At 38.0% G+C, this 19,246-nt stretch overlaps 1 protein-coding gene across 1 annotated transcript in view; it reads left to right on the top strand.

Moving 5' to 3' along the window:
* The window catches only part of TENM4 (teneurin transmembrane protein 4), a 2,866,770-nt gene that overhangs the window by 1,123,892 nt on the left and 1,723,632 nt on the right, over positions 1 to 19,246 (top strand). The window contains exon 4 of the mRNA XM_053202558.1: positions 9,750 to 9,803. The gene's annotated coding sequence lies outside the window, so the exon portion shown is untranslated. The remainder of the gene's footprint in view (positions 1 to 9,749; positions 9,804 to 19,246) is intronic.

Below are 19,246 nucleotides of genomic sequence, written 5' to 3'. Positions count from 1 at the left end.
GCTCATTTGTAAACTGGGAGACAATGATTGCTTAACATGTATATTGAGGCACATAAAGGACCTAGCCAGAATATTCACTCAATAAGTGGAACAATGATTCATTATTATTATGTTATTCTAATAATCATACAGATATAGTAAAATATACATAATTATTGAACGACTTTTAAACATTTAGTGTAAAAGAATGCATGCCATGGAGTCCCTTAATTCTTGGGATTTCTGTCTTTCCACAAGATGACATTCTCCCTTTTCTTACCACAGGAATCCATTTCTATTTCTTTTTTGTGCTCTATTATAACTTCTTACATTTATTCTGTCTGACACACACAAATCCATTAAGTCTAATGAATATCTATTCTGACATCATGCTGCTTAAATATGGCTATTGTGCCTAATGATTTTGCTTTTAACAATGACTCTGTATAATTATGTATTTCTAAAATTTAGCAGAGCCAAACATCATTTTAATATTCCTGAAGTCTGGATAGTAGCATTTAAATTTCTGCCAACACTTTTGAACGTTGATCATATAAAAAATACAGTACTAGCCACTGCAGAAGTGGGTAAACACGAGCATGGCCCTGCTTGTACCCCTTAAAGTTCAAGACTTTAGATCAAATGGTCTTCCATTAAATATGCTGAGAAGGGATACCCGGTGATATTCTCCATGACAGTATATCCGATCTGTTAAGTTAAGGAAACATTGTGCAAAGTTTGGAGCTACAAGCTTAGAAAATGGGACTGAAAAAGACATATGCTTTGCTCTTACAGAGCAGGTAATTTACCGATTAAGAGAGGAGAATAAAAAACACATTATTTCAATATAGTAGGCTAAACATTTTAGCTGAAGTAAGTGCAAGGAATATTGGCAGTAATAAGAGGAGAAATAAATTGGACTAGAGATTAAGGAAAACCTTGAGAAAACACTGACCTGAACAAGGGTTTGTTAAAATGACTGCTAATGGTAGCTACCGCAGTTTGATCCTTCTGAGAACCAAAAAGAATGTTTAACTCAATGCTTACCATAAAGTGAGTACTTAGTGTTAGAAAATGTTACTCCAAAATTTATAATAATTGTTATCATTATTAAGTAGTCATTCTCTAACTGGAAATAGTTGAGGTGTACATTCCAGGCAGAAAGAAAATAGGAGATGAAACTTGTGTAGGGGGGGTACCTGGGTGACTCAGTCAATTAAGCGTCTGACTCTTGGTTTCAGTTCAGGTCATGATCTCATGTTTCATGGGATTGAGCACTGCCTCGGGCTCTGTGTTGACAGTGCAGAGTCTGCTTGGGATTCTCTCTCTCCTTCTCCCTCTGCTCCTCCCCTGCTTGCTCTCTATCTCTCTCTTTCTCTCTCTCTCTCAAAATAAATTTTTTAAAAACCCATTTTTTTAAAAAAAGATGCAAATTTGTGGAAAAGGCTGGTCTCTATGAGGTTACCATAAACTGTTGTATTAGAAGTATAGATTCAAGGTGAGGATTGGAGGAAATTGACTATGGGCAGGATGGAAAAGGGAAGGTGTGTCATGCCAGGCGACCTCGGTTTTATCCTGCATGAAGAGGCGTGGTTTTAAGAAAGCAAGATGTGTTTTTAGAGACTACTTGGCAACCACGTGGAAGATTGATTTTAAAAGTTCAAGAGAGAAGATGGGATGAACAGTTAGAGGTCTGTTGCAGTGGAGCAAGTGACAAGTGGCAAAGGCCTGAATTTGGGCAAGGCTAGAAGAAAAGAGGAGGGGCCACAGTGGAGACTAGAGAGAGAGGACACAGGCAGTTTATTTGATGATTCACTTGATGAAAATAAAAGGGAGATGGAGGGATCAATGAGAATATCAGGAATTCTATCTGGATGGATGGTGGCATAGAGAAAAGCATAGTTCATTTCGGGTCATACTGACTTTATTTTGTTTTAATTTTTTTTAAGTTTATTTATTTTTGAAAGAGAGAGACACACACACAGAGAGCATGAGCAGGGGATAGGCAGAGAGAGACGGAGACACAGAATCTGAAGCAGGCTCCAGGCTCTGAGATGTCAGCACAGAGGCTGATGCGGGGCTCGAACTCACGAGCCGTGAGATCATGACCTGTGCCGAAGTCGGATGCACAACCGACCGAGCCACTCAGGTGCCCCTTGGTCATGTTGACTTTAAATTGCCAAGTGGAGAAGTCAGCAGGCGTTTTCATATATGAATCTCTCAGGTAAACCCACCACTGTTGGAAATAGTATTTTGGAAGTTTTCTGCAAATGGAGAGAATAACAATCTTATCAGTGGATGTGATTGCCTGAGTAGGGCCTCTAGGTAAGTAGAAGAGAGCTAAGTATAAAACTGGGTAGAGATTTGGGGCATATTTGGGTATGGAATGGCTCTGAAGAGAAAAGGGACAAGATCAGAGTAGTCCTGAGGAGCCTAAAGCTGATAGCTGTCTATGGCAATTAGCAACAATCGTATGCATAATAAACAACTGGGGATCCCACAAAATAGAAGATTCCCTAAGGAAATCTGATTGAATTATATATAGTATGGGGCCTAGGAAATTTCACTTATCAGCAAGCACCAAAGGCTCAGAAGCGGGAGGTTCAGGGATCATACTTTGAGAAGCATGGGGCATATCACTGTATATGCAGGGGAAGGCGGACTGGAGAGCTCGATCATCAAGGTCTGTGCTAGAGGAACTAGATGTGAGCCTCCTCCAGATTTGCCTGGCAAGTAAGTGACAGAACATTCTTGTTGCCAATCTTCAGTTATTTCCTGAATCAAAAATATTGTCCAAACCCGTGTCAAAACTTCACATACCCACAGCAGAGTTTGCAGACACAAATAAAAGTCAGGTTGGGGAAAATGAAGGAAATCCAATGCAATATATTTGTATTCTGTCCCTGAGGCACTGTCTAATGTTGCTGTAACTATGATGTATAGGTCTATCAAAGCATGTGTTACCATGGTCTGAATTTCCTGACTGGAGAAAAATGATTAATGTAGAGATTTGCATTCAATGTGGGCTTGGACATCAATATTTCAGCTTAGGTAAACAGGAGCTTTACCTAATTTATTGGCTCTCATTATGGATGGCTTGTAGAAGCCAAACTCCCCCTCTGCCTCCAAAATGACCTTTCATGCTCTACAAATCAATCTAGAAGAAGTGAAGCAAGTTGGTTAATATTTTAGGGAGAAAAAAATGACTTCACATGTCAGAGACTTAATTGTTGTGATTTTGACCCATTTTGAAATTAGTTAACATTTGCTTCAGGCCTTTGACTTCATGCATTATTTATTTTCATCTTGGCCTCGCTTAAGTCTCTCCATGTGCAATATGCGTGTAACACGTGAGAAGCTTTTTCTAAATACTGCACTTGAATAATAGCATTATGAGGCGGAAAGTGTAAAGACCCACATTTGTCACCTCTACACACATGCAGGCACATGCACACACAGAGACGAGAGCGCGTGCGCACACACACGCATACACATTCATACAGACACACATCATTTTAGGCTAAACTGGTTTTGAGTGTATTTTAGCTCTCATTGGCAAAGTTTCTAGATGTTACAGCCAGCATTACAGAGCAATCTCCCTGTAAGAGTTTTATGTTGCAAAGTATGTCAGAAGTTAATCAAAGGGTAACAATGCGAGAGCCTATACTTATGCTTCCTGGATACTGGAGCCAGTCGGTGCTGTCAGTCACTGTCAAAACTATTGCACACATGGGCGTATCGTGCCTTTTTCTTTCCTGTGAGAAAATGTTCCTGCCCACAAAGGTCAGTGCCTTTATGGCATAAATCTATTAGCCTATTGTTGTGGTATGAATCCCAAGGAGAAGGCATCTTGTCAGCTGTCTGGCTCAGATGCAAGGTCTCCACAGCCTCTTCTAGCAGAAAGTCAAGCCCTATATCCTGCCTCTTGCTGTCCATATCAGCTTTAGCCTATCCTGTCATAGCCTCTGTGTCCCAGTGGGTAATCACTTATACCTGGCCTTGAAAGTGTCCCATTATTGGCTCTGTGTAATCATGGGAGAAGAGTGCTTTTGGAATCATTAAACAAGCTACACCCTCGAGCTAGTCTAGGTGCTCTGGAGCTTGGATGAGGAAAGGTAATCCATGAGAAAATTCCATTATTCCAGCTCTTTGAGAGGAGGGCTATTTCTCACAGAAAAAAAGAATGCTCGGAAATTCCTGTGTATTTCCAAAATGTTTACCACCTTCTAATCACCTGCATTCCTTTTAGTCTTGACACTCATTTGAAGTTAAACAAAAACCAGCTTAAAGATGAGGCTCGACAGCTGTTTCCCAGATGTACTGAAATAACCATTGCAGCTGTGTGAAACTAGGGCATTTGCATTTGCATCGGTTTGGATTAAATCTTTCATTGATTTGGGTCATCATTTATGTACAAAGCCCAAAGAACAAAGGATGTGCATGTCCAAAGCAGCCGTTTTAAATCTTGATGCAAGAATATAGAAACTCTGGAGATTACATTCACCTGGTGAAAATGCAGTCTTGGGGCTCCTGTGTGGCTCAGTCAGTTAAGTGTCTGACTTTGACTCAGGTCATGATCTCATGGTTTGTGAATTCAGCCCTGCATCAGGCTCTGTGCCGACAGCTCGGAGCCTGGAGCCTGCTTCAGATTCTGTGCCTCCCTCTCTCTCTGCCCCTTGCCCACTCACACTCTGTCCCTCTCTCCTTCAAAAATAAATAAACATTAAAAAAAATTTAAAAAAAAGAAAATGAAGAAAATGCAGTCTTATTCAAGATCATCTTCATTGCACAGGCTTTTACTGAGTGTCTACTGTGTTCATAGCACCTTTTCTCTGTATGCTGAAAGCCCAGTCATCTTTCCAACTTCACTGCCACCTCCTGGAATCCAGATCCTGGAGTTAGAATTAATTAATTAAATAATTAATTAATCCCTCTGGGATTTGGACCTGAACTCATCAGATATGAATATGATGGTCCTGTTTCCTAGCAATGCTCATGGAATTAAATGCTCAGTAAATGCTTATGGTCCCCTGTGGCAGTAGGAAGGAAGGGAGGGAAGGAAGGAGGGAGGAAGGAAGGTACTATATTGCTAATAACTTAAAATATATAGTTTTATGGCAAATATTTATATGATAATTTATAATTCAGAAGTACTTTGACTTTATTAGCTCTGAAAATATCGTTTTAATATTCTCACATATTCTTTAGTGTGGAGCTTATCAATATCCCCTGATATTTATTTTTATTTTTTTTAATGTTTTTATTTATTTTTGAAACAGAGAGAAACAGAGCATGAGCAAGGGAGGGGCAGAGAGAGGGGGAGACACAGAATCCGAAGCAGGCTCCAGGCTCTGAGCTGTCAGCACAGAGCCCGATGTGGGGCTCAAACCCACGGAGAGTGAAATCATGACCTGAGCCGAAGTCGGACGCTCAACCGACTGAGCCACCCAGGCACCCCAGTCCCTTGATATTTTTAAGATGAAGACCCTGAAGTCTTCTAAATCAAAATTATAAATTGACACCCTGGTTTTATTTTATTTTATTTTTATTTTTGAGAGACAGAAAGTGCAAGCAGTAGAGGAGAGACAGAATCTTAAGCAAGCTCTATGCCCACTGTGGAGCCTAATATAGGGCTCAATCTCACAACCCTGAAATCATGGCCTGAGCCAAAATCAAGTCAGATGCTTAACCAACTGAGCCACCCAGGAGCTACCACACTTTGATTTTTTTTTTATATGGATGACAAAAATCTTCACTTTTCTTGAATTTATTTTATCTTAAATTCAGACTCCCTGATCCCCAAAGTATCTTCATTGTCCTCTTATAGGATCTGTTCCTAGTGATTATTCTCTCTCTTAAACACTGTTCCACTATTCACTCTAGATCAGGATTGTCACATTGGCTTCTCTTTCCTTGTCTTATGTCCATAAATCTCATGCTCACCTATATCAACAAACCCAAGCTATCTTCTCGGTGCAAGAAATATTATTTATGGCTGAAATCTTTAGATATCTTACAAATACTTCAAATGCAACATGTTCAAGATAGAATGTATTCTCTTTCTTTACAGGACTTTTCTTCCTACACATCTCATCTTGGTTCGTGAGGCAACCATCATCCACCCAGTCTCTGAAACCACAAATCTCTGTGTCTTTATCAATTTCTGTCTTGCCCTCACGTTTCACATCCTGTCAATCCTGATTCCAAAAATGTCTTTCAAATCCAACTTCTCCCTAGTGCCCTTGCCATTTTTCGCCTGGTCTCTTGCACAGCACCCACACTGGATCCATTGTCATCAGTTTTGCCTGATGTGGGACCATCTTTCTGGAATACCACAGACATTCTCTCTCTTAAGATAAATAAACAAATGCCTGTTTGTGTGTGTGCATGTGTGTGTATGTGTTATCTCTCCTTCATCTTCAGAAGTGATTTTCTAATTAATCATAGTGTTCATTTATTCATGACATTCCTCATCTGAGTCTGACCTTCATCTTCGTTGTACTTCACCCCAGAACCCCCAACATCCATCCCAGACACTTAGCTCCACGTTTTCTAAACACACAGTCTTCTTGAAATTTTCAAACATGAGCATACCTATTCCCTCTCCCTTGCTTTTGCATATGCCATCCTCTCTGGCATATGCATGCCTTCCTCTCTGCCTAATGAACTATTTCTCATCCTTGAAGTGTGAGTTCTATAAAGACAGTCCTGACTCTTGGCACCCCAAGCAGAGTGAGTACCCTTCCTTCTGTACTTCCATAGAACCTGGGCTTCTCTCTATTAAGAAAAGTATGGCTGATTTTTAGATTTTTTTCTTTTACCTACCAATTTGTAAGCCTCCTTAAGGCACTGTCTCTTTTCATCTTTAGTACCTAACAGTTTGCTTCCAACTTAATTTTTATTAAATAAAAAAAAACACTTCAATTTCATCTAACTTAAATCTTGATATTTCATTCTTTTTTTGGCCTTCATCCTGGAATAAGACCTATATTTTATTTCCTTAATTATCTTTTTTAGCCCAGGTTTTATCCTTGATTAAAGAAAAATGAATGAGGTCATTATGCATGCAAGATGGGGTGTCAAATATTTAACATATATGTTAAATTCTCATATTTTAATTTCTTCCCCTAGTGGAAAAATGAACCACATAATATTTTACATATTCAGGTATTCTTTTAATGAACTATTATCAGAAATACAATTTGTACCAGACACTATGCAGGGCAATTAGGGTACATAAGTGATTATAATACCATTAAATATAAAGACTTGTTGATTTAGTCCAAGGTGTTTTGCTATTAAATAAGTCAATTAATGCCCAAAGGAACTTAAGTTATTACTGATCTCTCTCAAAGACCAGTGAAGAAGACTGGAGGACGTGGTCCCTGAACTTCATAAAATTGTCTTCTATCCTGCTCTTTAGCTCCACTTACTTAATCCCTCAAGTTTCTTACTGATTAAGAAACTAACCAAATCAGTTAATTAGCTCTCTCCTCTCCTTTTCTCTCCCTCTCTTATTTACTCCGTTCTGACCTTGTGAGGCCACTGGCCCCTCATCAGTTTGTTGCATTGCCCCCATGCTGTGCATGATTTTTAACAGTGCATTTCCTCTTCTGTTTTCCTCCTGTGAATCAACTCTCCTGGCTCTGTTTTTCCAAACCCTATCTCCTTCCCTTCCTACTTTCTAGTCCTGTGTTCTCTATCACCTATCCTAATTCTGCATCACAGAAATATAAAAGTGAGAAGGACTATATTCATATGAAGTGGGGGGCATTATAGAAAAAATGAGGAGTAATCTAAGTGAACAAAGCCCCATGTTTTAGGTTTTGGTTTTGGATTTTATCAGAGGAGGGGTAAGTTGTGAGCATACCTGTTAATAGTTTTTGTCTCGTCAGTGAGTCAGATACGGTTGCCTCCTTCACACCCTGCGGTATGATGGGAAGGAAGAGCATACTAAAGCATCAACCACCATATGATATGGAAAATGTTATGACAGAATTATGTGCAGAGAATTCTGAGGGCATCTCAAAAAGTACCAATTTTAGCCCTAGTTTAGGAGAAAAAGGAACAAGGGTATGAGAGAATGATTAGTGGTTGTGATGAATACATTTGAAATGATATATTTTTAAGTTTGCTTGGTAACTACATGTCACTGTTAATTGGAACCTGAAAGGGAAATTAGATGACAAATTTAGTAAGCTCAGGACTCACCATAGAACACATTTGATTGGTGATCAGGCTTCTTACATTGGGGATATGGGCAAAATGCCAGCCTAGATGGATTATAACTAGCACAGTGTCCTTTGCAACTCCGAGCATCTTTCTTTTTCTAGTAGTTTTTATACAAATTTATCTTCTCATATGATCTTAATGAAGATTGACTTTTTAATCTTTTTTAATATTTATTTTTGAGAGAGAGGGACAGAGTATGAGTAGGGGAGGGGCAGAGAGAGTGGGAGACACAGAATCGAAGCCGGCTCCAGGCTCTAAGCTGTCAGCAGAGCCCGTTGCGGGGATTGAACTCACAAACCACGAGATCATAACCTGAGCCAAAGTCGTATGCTCAACAAACTGAGCCACCCAGGAGCCCCAGTGAAGATTGATTTTTAATACTGCCATTTAATGTGTCTTATAGCATATGAAACCAAAAATGTCTTCTATTGAAATGTTACATGACCATGGAAGAACAATGATATTGAAGACAGAAATGCAATGTTAGATTTGTGTGTATTTGAATAAAAAATGTTTACACTGATAGTTTAAACACAGATAAATGAGAAGATTTTTCACCTTGACCTTTGTGAATGTGAATGTATATCTTATTGCTTGACATTTTGGGGATGTTAAAACAGTCATGATTTTAAGTCATAATAGTTAAAATGATTTGAAGATACAGAGTTCTCAAATGTTAGAAGAATCATAAGGTTTCTATTAAAAGTTGTACTCTGAATCCATTCATAAGTTACGATAACAGAGTGCATCAATTATGATTAATTTGCATTTCTTTGAAAACTGACCAAACATAGTCCAAGGGAAGTCTTCTTTATTACTTTATTGTGTGTGTGTGTGTGTGTGTGTATATATATATATATATATATGTGTGTATATATATATATGTATATATATATATAGTGTATATATATATATATACATATATATATATATATGTATACATACACACACACACACACACACACACACACACATTGCATCAGAATGTTGTCAGTATTCTTTCATGCTGAGGAAAATGCTCATTCCCAAGTGTGTGATTACAGATTTAGGATTAGACTCATCACTTCCATATCAGTGTGAATTAAATTTGCTTATTAACATACGGATAACTTTGGAGAAGTCAGCTCATGGCAGAACATACACATGTTGCACTTATTATTTCAGAAGCACTTTGTAATTACGTTGAATTCCTTTGCCAGCCCCCTCCCTGAGCTAATGAGGTTGGATACTGCTGTGGCTCTTTGCTTTCAGAAAATTAAGTTAGAGAGATTAAATGACTCTAAAATGACTCTTGTTTCATCTTGCCAGGTCATTTCTGAAGGCTGGACTCAATGTGGGTCTAAATTTTATAGGTGGTGTTTGTGTCACTTGATAAGACCATTGTGTTTCTCTTACTGAATTTTTGTTCTTTTCCTGATTTATGGAGAGAGATTCTTGATTTGTGCTGAAAGAATTAAACTTACCTGACGCTTATGTTACACATTTTATTTTCACTGTTACATTCTACTCATTCTGCTCCTGTCTTTCCCTTTTCCTAGATAAATCAACACTTTGACAGGACTGATTGGACTGAAAAGGCAAGGCTGAATGAGGTAAGCCCCTGGGGGAGTTGCCATGAACACCCACATGTTCTAGCCAACAATCTTGGGGAGAATCTAAATTTAATCCATCTGGTTTCAGTATGCTCAGGTCCTATCCTGCCACCCTCCTTGGTCAGACTCCCAGAAACAATACAGATGGGTAAATCCATTGCCGTTTTGATCTGTTGGGCTGAATTTGATCAGCAAAATGTGGTAGAGTGTGCATCTACAGAAAATACATAGTCGATTTATTTGGGATGGTTGGGAATTACCAAGAAAAGGTGAGATTGTAGGAAAACCTAGCTGAATTGTAATCCAGGACTTTGTCCACTGGCTGGAGGACAGAGAACCCAGGAGGCTACCAGGTCTCAGAACCATTTCCACCCATTTTGCGGGGAGATGGCATGACATCCTCTCCAGTTTTCAGAGTAGAAACAGCCTAGACACAACACATGCTTTGAAACCAGTTCTGGAACAGGAAAATAAAAAAGGGACTAGACAGGGCCAGAATAAGACATAGGTCCAATGAGTGCTGGCTTCTCTGGTAGCATCTGGGTTCTGGGAAAAGCCTTTAAGTATATTGGCTTTCTGGACTTGCTATCTCTGGTTTTAAATTGCTTTTCTAGGGTAAATTAAATATATTTTGCTTAAAATAATTGAGAAACATATAGGTAACGTTTTTAATATTTATGCTTGTTGATCTAATTCAGTTTGGGGTAGTCTCTTGTAAGGGATTCATCAAAAAGGAGTATTGACATTTATATTTAAAAAATGTTTACTGTGGCACTATTTATAATAATAAAACACTGGGGAAAAACTCTACTGCCGAGTAATTAAGGCTTGTTACCTAAATTGTGGCATAGCCATATAATGGAGTATCACGTACCTGTTAAATTATGATTTTGAAAATATTTCTAATCATAATAGATAATATTGAAGCAAGAGAAAAATCAGTATTAGAAATTATCTGTATTAGATATGACCTCTATTTATGCATAGAAATTAGATGGGAAGAAAATGCAGCCATTGGTCGATTCTCAGATGCAGATGTATTCCGATTTTATCATCTCTGAAATCAGCATGTGTCTTCCAATTAATGGAACCTTCTAGTTATAATTGGAAGCATTTTGTTTTATATTTTAGGGGTACATAAAATAAGGTTGCATCTCTCTATCAATAACATCTTAGATTTGAAAACATAATCAGTATGCCAATAAAATAGGGTCAAATTTTACTAAGTGGTATTACTATGCACTTTTTCCCACAACAAGTATATGTGCACATGCGTGCATGTGCGCACACACACAAACACACACACACACACACACACGTTTAGAAAAGAGGTAACTCTATTTCAATCCACTAACATATGGTGTTTTGTATACTCTGACCCAGAGAAATTTTAGTTTCTCTAGGATCATTTATTCAACACCCTAAACAAATTTGTAGGGTCTACCTTGGTTGAAAATTCCTGTGGCATCAAATTATTTTTTCACCAGAATTCTGTTTGGAAATCAAAACTACTTAGATCTATCTGTGGAGTTTTCCATCTTCCAACAACATGAGTCCCTTGCTCATCCCAACTCACTCAAAGAATTCTGGTGTGTGACTTCCCCATCAATTTCTCCTCAAATCTGAGTCCCTTTCTCTTTCCCTGTTCAGTCTATTGTTCCCCACTGCCATCGTCCACTTATGTACATAAAATATGCTAACAAATGTTCCTCATGGGGTCTGGGAGCTCAGTGAGATGGATATGGCTTAGAATTCACAAAGTCTTAGGTTTAAAATCTGCTTCTGCCTCTGACTATGTGGCCTTGGACAAAGAACTAACCTACCCTTACAGCCCAGTTTTTTTCTTCTGTACAGAGGAAATAATAGTACCAGTCTCATAGGAACGTTGTATGTGTTTCATGAGATAATGTATCTAAAGCAGTGAACACACGTTCCTATGTTCAATAAATATTAATTTTGCTCCTTCTTTTTATTAATATGTGTTTTTGCCAAATAGACATGACTCACAGTTTTCTAAAAGGGTGCTCATCAGTGTACATTTGATTCATCTCAAGTCCGAGACTTCTCCATGCGTTTGCTACTAGGAAACCTTTCTAACTACACTTCCATTTTCTTCTTTCAAGAGAAGACCCAGACATCTTTTCAGAGGTCTTCAAATTCCTGCTCATACCCCACAATACCCTTTCCTCAATTATGTTATTCTTACAAGGCCAAATTAACTCCCTCAGATTCTTGGCTGACTTCACCTCTGCTGAATAATTATTTTCTCTGCACCAACGCTTACAGGATTGAGGCAAATGGAAAGGGTGAGGAGGTGGAGAAATGTGTGAGATGAGCAATACGATTCTCTAGTAAAAAGCAAAATCCCGGGGCAGACACCATGGACTAAAGAAAAGTGGGTTCTCCCTAAGTGGCTCCAGTACAGTATCTTGAACTTGGACATCTAATTTTCTTAGGACCTCTGCATCCTAACTACCAGTCAGTTGTCTTATCTGCTAACCATCATCTTACTTTATGTTCTTTCTTACCCATGTTGGCCTTAATGGTTTACATTCTAATCCTGAGTTCTCTCTACCACACCTCTCTGATTCAGCCCTATATTTCCTCATAATATGCTCAAATGGTTTTCCTTATATCTGTCTTCTTAAAAAATTCAATTTAATCTCAACTTCTCCTTACATTGATATTGGGACTAACTTTATTCATTCCTTTTCTAAAACTTGCCTTATTCTGTTGTACCAGAGAGCTCAGATGGTATAGGTGAAAACAGGGAATCAGAAGAGCATACGTCTACCTCTCTTTAGGAGGAATTGGAGAACTCAAATAATGTTGAGCGGAAAAAAATACTGCTTTATAGTACATCTCTGCAGGAAGGCTAAATGGTCTTATACCGGGACTGTTATAGTGCTGTCCAGTAGGAAATTTTATTTTAAAATCTAGCTCCTTCCTGCCAACACTTTATCATGGATAACTCTTTCCCATTACTGAAAAATGCTGACCTGAGAGGGTGAACTGTAACTAAATGAAAAGCATCACAAAGGACTTTACAATAGTTAAGGGTTAACAGTCTACGAAAACAGAAAAACATGAAAGCTTAGGAATAAGGCCCTTTAGGAAAAAGCAAACATCCTGGGAGAGACAAGAGGGACAAAAGAAAATCGAGTTACAAAGGAATGGAATGCCATTTCTGGACATAGTGCATTTATTCCCACAACCACAGATGGTTCAGGATTATGGCTAAATTCTTTGATGAGGAGGAATTGGAATTTAGTAACAAAGTTTATAAGGTAGGCTTCAATGCAACCTCGTGTTTTACTTACAACCTGTTCTAGAGAGCCAACATTCGTCAAGTGAAGACAAGCAAATGAAAACAATATATGCAATTTATGCCATAAAAATGATAACATTCCCTACTATTTATTAATCATTGTCAGGCAGTCCTTTGAGCACATGCATTCTTTCATCCCATTCTACAACCATCTCTGTAGCAGCCCTGTTTCTCCTAGGTTTTTCAGTTGGGAAAGCCTGAGGCTCAGAAAGGTAATTTAGCTTGCCAAAAGTCCCTAAGTTAATAGCAAATAGGTTTTGGATTTGAATGCAGCACAGTTTAACAGTGTATACTGAGCTCTTAATCAGGAGGTCATATTGCTTTGCATATGGACTCAATGTGAAGAGTGGAGATAGGATTTACTTGGGGTAGTATGGAAGGGTCAGCTGGAAAGCCTGCAGGAGTGGTTAAGTGTCAAGTTGCTTAAGAAAGTGCAGAAAGCAGTAGCAATTCCTGCTACCCCACGCCCCTTCTCCCCGTTTCTGCCCATTACTGCCTCCACCCAGTCTTATCTCACTACACTCAGTTTATGTCCCAAGGAGGTCATGCCAATTTCCCCCATTCTCCTGCTGAGTAGCATGTTTATATTTTTGTTATGGAGTAAATATGTCCCCTCCTGAAGCTTCCCCACACTCCTCCCCTGAAGAAAAGCAGCTATACTTTGTTTGCTGCTTGAAATGTGTGAAATGTGATTGTGTTTACTTTTTGAGACTGAAACCAATCACATACAAAAAATACCTTTTTAGAGGAGAAAGATGTCAGCTCTAGCTGCATTCAAATATCCAATCTTTTCTGACTCACATTGAACAACCTTGAGCAAATCATTCTCTGGTTTCTTTTCTCTGCTTGTGCTGTACAAGCAGTGAGAAAGGCTGCTCCGAACATGGTAAGATCGCTCAAATATTAAAGCTTTTTACGCTCTTTGCTTCTGTTCATTCTTTCTTTTCTTTTGATCTAACAAAACTTCTTAAATTATAAATTAGAGAGTTGAAGGGCTTTTTCCCCCTTTCCAAGATAAGGGAAAAATTTATGACTTTCAAAAACTGTTAGTGGCAGAGTGCAACAGACCACATTAATATTTTCATTCTGCATGTGGCACGTGATGCCCTGAGAAAGATGCCACGTTTAGGATGATTTCTTAAGGATTTCTGGGGGTTTTCTAATACAGTGAAGCAAGCCAGTTGTTTTTACCTGGAAGATGAAATATCTCCAGTCCTCTTTCAATGGCTTTCAGATTATATAATCAGCCATTTTACGAAATCCAACTCTGTTTTGCCTCCTCAGATTTTCTAGTATATCAGCTGGTAAATCATTACTTTTCACCCTTGATACAAATGAGAGGAAATGAATAGTAAGTCAACCAAGGTATAATACAGTGGGCGAGATGGAGATGGAGTTGTTTTCTGGAATATAATTTTCTGGACTACCACTGGCTAGTCATTTTGACAATTTGTCTTATTTGTTTTTAAATTTTCTGATACTTAACAGTGTAACCTCCTTTAGGATACATTTTTTGGCTGTTTTGCCTCCTCAGTCTAGGTGGCCATCTTCTGAGCTCTCCTTTCCTGATGTACACACCAATATCAAAGCATTCATCACATTGAAGTATAAATAAGCATTTGTCTCCACACTAGCCACTGAACTCCCTGAGAGCAGGAAGCCATGCCATTTCCTATCTTTATCTACCATTACAGTGCAAGGCAGAGTAGATACTCAGTACATGGTTTTGGAAATAAACTGAACTTGGCTTTGCTTTAATAGAAATATGATTAATGATGGGGATATTTGTCCAGGACGTTTTATCTCACTGCATGGAAAGAAAAAGTTTAGAGGCAAATTCCAACATACAAGTAAAGTGACAAACATGAAAATAGACCCAAGTATTTCTTCCCTTCCTTGAGCCAAGAAAGAGTGCCAAAATCTCATAAGAACAAGTTGGCCCAAACTATGCCTGTGTTTGGACAAGTCAGAAAAATAGTGAGAATAGGATTTTTTTTTCTCACTACACCATTCCTGAAACAGAATTAAAAATAAAGTATAAATATGGGGAGTTAACAAAGACACTTAACTTCCAGGAAGAAAAAAAATTAACAATAAATAACAATGACAAGCACAGAAACCCTTAGATGGTCTTGGCATGATGATCTCAACATTCTGATTTATCCTGCTATAAACAATATTGTTGTGTAGTCCACATTCCTGACCAAACAGTTGACGTATGGTGTACTGAAACCCTCAGTCATCAGGACAAGATGTGACATTAACAAGAATGCTTCCCTATATTAGAATAGCACTTCGCAGTTTATAAATATTTCCACATATAACATCTGAATTCTTCTCATCAAAATTTTATATGGCAGAAAAACCATGTCCTGCTACCTTATGCCCATCTTAGAAATGGCAAGACAAATCCCAAGTACCTCCTTCATGATCATAAAGCTTTAAATCCAGCAGTGGCGCTCAACAAGAGGGCTGACTGTCAGCCATGCGATGCCATAGCAACAGGCTGGACCCCACCATCTCAGACACTCAGTCCATCACCAAGGATTGATACAGATAATCAAGATTTGTATTTGACTCAGATCAAATACAAATTTAAGAGAAACAGCTGAGTTCTTGCAATTCTGCAAATATTTTTTTTAAGCACCTTCTATGAGGTAGGGTAACATAGTAAATGTGTAAACCATTAAAATAGATATTATTTACTGATTTTTTTATATAGTTGCAAGCTTTAAAATAAAAGAATTTACTGGAACTTCTCATAACACTACACAGAGCCAGCATTATTATGTCTATTTTCTACAACATGTCCGAAGTGGCACAGCTATAAAATGTTGAAGCTGGAGCTTTACATCAGTTCTGCCCGACTCTAAAGCCCATTTCAGGACATCATCCTGCCTTCCTAAAGATACAGCAGAGGATGTTTCTCATTAACAAGACTCTTGGAAAGTCTCAGTAGGTCTTTGAGGCAAAATATGCTTGAAATAAAACATTATTTTCAAGTAGTAGTCATTATCAGCTCATAATTGAAAGCAAGCTTGAAGAAATGCTACAAACCAGTGTCTTCTGACACAGAGCTGTCTGCAGACATGTGGTTGTGGTTCCAATTCTCACTTTGTAAACAGTCAGGTTAAGCTGATTTGTTTCTTCCTTGCTTTTGTTTCTTTGAAATTGATGTCAGCTTCATTCGTGATAGGAAATTGGTTGTTCCATGGTATAAAATCACATGTTTGTCTCACCTATCCAACTGAATTTAAAATGGGAAGACTTGCCTTGCGGCAATTGTGTATACGATTTATATAAGTCACATGTATCTGAAGATAGATTAATTTGGTCTAAAGTTATTATGATGAAGGGTTCCTGCATGCCAAGTACAGGATATGATAATGGAAAGAATATGGGGCTTCAGGATCCAGCTGTGCTCTCTTTAAAGCTGAGTGACCTTGAGGAAGTCATTCTTTCACTTGGAACCTTGGTTTGTTTTCATGTCGTTACAAAGATCAGATGAGATCTACAGGACTCTAAACCTGAAGTTGTTTTATTACCATCATCATCTCTGTCATTAACAAAACAGTATTAGGAAAAATATTTTGATAAAAGACGAACAGTGTTTTCACTTAACAATGTTTTATGGACATTTAGATCAACTTACTCATGGGAAGAAATAGAAACAACGGTCAGCAAAATGGCAAAATCTACAAAAGATTTCTGCAGAATCATAAGTCTCCGCTTCCTCTCTCCTCCCTGTTGCTCATTGCCTAAGGAGCGCTTCTTCCTTTCTGCATTCCTTTCCTCTCTAATCTCTTTACCCCAGCAGAAGAGCAAAGGATAAAATGATTAGTCTTTCATGCTCATGGTTGTTTCATAGGGTTATGGTGTGGTGGAACAGGGGATGGTGACAGAGTGAAGCTAGCACTTAACAAGCAGTTAGCAAAGCCTCTTAGGAAACGATTCGGAGATAAAAGGGAAGAAGGTGACACAGATGCACTGTGGTCAAATAACTTGAAGGTCAGGGAATGGCCGACAATGAAAGAAAGATGGTAGGACTTCAAGTGTGGCAGGAACCCTCTTTTCACAATTACAGAGACTGGAAGCTTTTCCACCTTCACAATCTTCATTTGAACAAGGAGTATAGCTTTTGTTTTATCTCATAGGGTAGACGTGAGAATTACATGAAATAGTATATCTAAAAATTGGGTTGAAAACTGTACAGTTCTGTACAAATATTATTATTTAATATCCCTATCCCTTTACCCTTATCCTTTCTTTTCCAAATATGGCTCCTTGAAGCTCATCATGGTTTGCCTGTCCTGAAGCCTCACTACTTTTCAGGTGTGGTGTGCAGTATTTCACAAGAATTAACTTAATAATCACTTCTTAGCAAACTGTTCTTATAGATCATTAACATGCTGATCTACACTTTTTTGTTAAGTATGATTTTTTTAACTTAACCTAAAAAAATCAGGTGCAGTGATATCAAAATATTTTTTTATCGATGTGTTTGACTTTAATTTATGCAGATATATAGTGAAACCTTGGTGTTATATTGAGGTCTATAGAAAAAGTAACCAACCTTTGGCAATAGACAGCAAGGATATCAAGGATAAGATTTCACATGATAGTGTTTTTACACATATGAAATTATGTTTCTTTGAACCATTCTTTTTCCTTGCTCTCTCTGCCTTTCTCTCTGTGTCTCTCTCTATCACAATGTTTTAGAATTTTAGAAATTCACAATTTTAAAAAGAGGCTAGGATCTGGATGCTGATGATAGTGATTGGAGGCTTTTGAGAACCACGGTTAATGACCATTGCTGCAAAGAAGACATTTCTAATATATAATGTGTGCTTTCTAACTCATAAATTCCATTAATTAATGAATAGCTGGAAAGACTTTTTTTTCCCCAATCTTGTTAAAGTTTAGACTCTGAAATGTCACAGTAGCTCCTAGACCCCACATTTGCTGGTTCCCTGTTAAAAACTATTCCCTTATTGAGGCTGATGGTGAGAGGTCTCGTTGTGAAGTCAGAAGTAGATCTCATCTGCATTTTGTCAGTGTATATTCGAGTCCATTTAATGGTCAAAGGCAAAGACTGATTTCTTCAGTCTGGGAGCCTTTCTGATTACAGTAAGAAAGCATGTCAGTCCAGTCTACTCACATATCTTTGTTCCACTACCTGAAACCCAGTCACGACCTAGTGACTTTGCCTATCTGAGCTTGTGTCCTTGTCAGTGTCTGAAAACTGGGACCAGAATATTGGTCTGACTAGTATTGTGAGTAATGAATGGAATGGTGTATGTGAACATGACCAGCACCTGGCTGGGGCTCAGGAAATGTTCAAACCAATGAAAATCCACTCAATATTGACATTATTTTCATAGTAGAGAAAAATTCCTTCACCTGTTCAACTCCTACTCATTAGTAGGATGAATTTGGAAATTGAAAGAAGTCACTTGGAAAGCTCAGGATTCTGGCTACCTTAATTTTATTTAATCTGCCTATGAAAGGGTCTTCATTAGCAGAGAAAATGGGAAGACAGCCAGCTCCAAAGGTTAATGTATTATTAAATATTTTCAAAAATATTACCTTTCTTCCATCTACTTCACTCTTCTTTGTCTTTGATACTTAAACCCTAGGAGAAAAGTAGGAAACACAAATATATTCCCTTTCATTATGTTTAAGTTCTAAAAATAAAGAGGCTTTTCTCATTAGAATAAACCATTCTCATATAGTAATAAAGGAATTTTGAATGTGAAATAATGAAATGTTAAGATTAGTAAAATAATGATTATAAGCAATGTGATAGGTAATGCTATTGTTCAAATACAAATATATCAGCAGCAATACTATTTATTTTTATATTTGAACAGCATGTTACATCTCCAAAATCTCTTCCCATGTATTATACCACGCAATGATCATAAGACATAAGAGAAGCAAGTATTATTGTACCCATTTTATTTTTTAAAAATGCTTATTTATTTTTGAGAGAGAGAACACAAGCAAGGGAGAGGCAGAGAAAGAGAGAGAGAGAGAGAGAGAGAGAGAGAGAATCTGAAGCAGACTCTAGGCTCTGAGCTGTCAGCACAGAATCCAATGTTGGGCTCGAACTCAC

This window comes from Acinonyx jubatus, chromosome D1 (genome assembly GCF_027475565.1).
Source record: "Acinonyx jubatus isolate Ajub_Pintada_27869175 chromosome D1, VMU_Ajub_asm_v1.0, whole genome shotgun sequence".
Taxonomy (NCBI): Eukaryota; Metazoa; Chordata; class Mammalia; order Carnivora; family Felidae; genus Acinonyx; species Acinonyx jubatus.
This window is presented reverse-complemented; position numbering and strand designations above follow the sequence as displayed.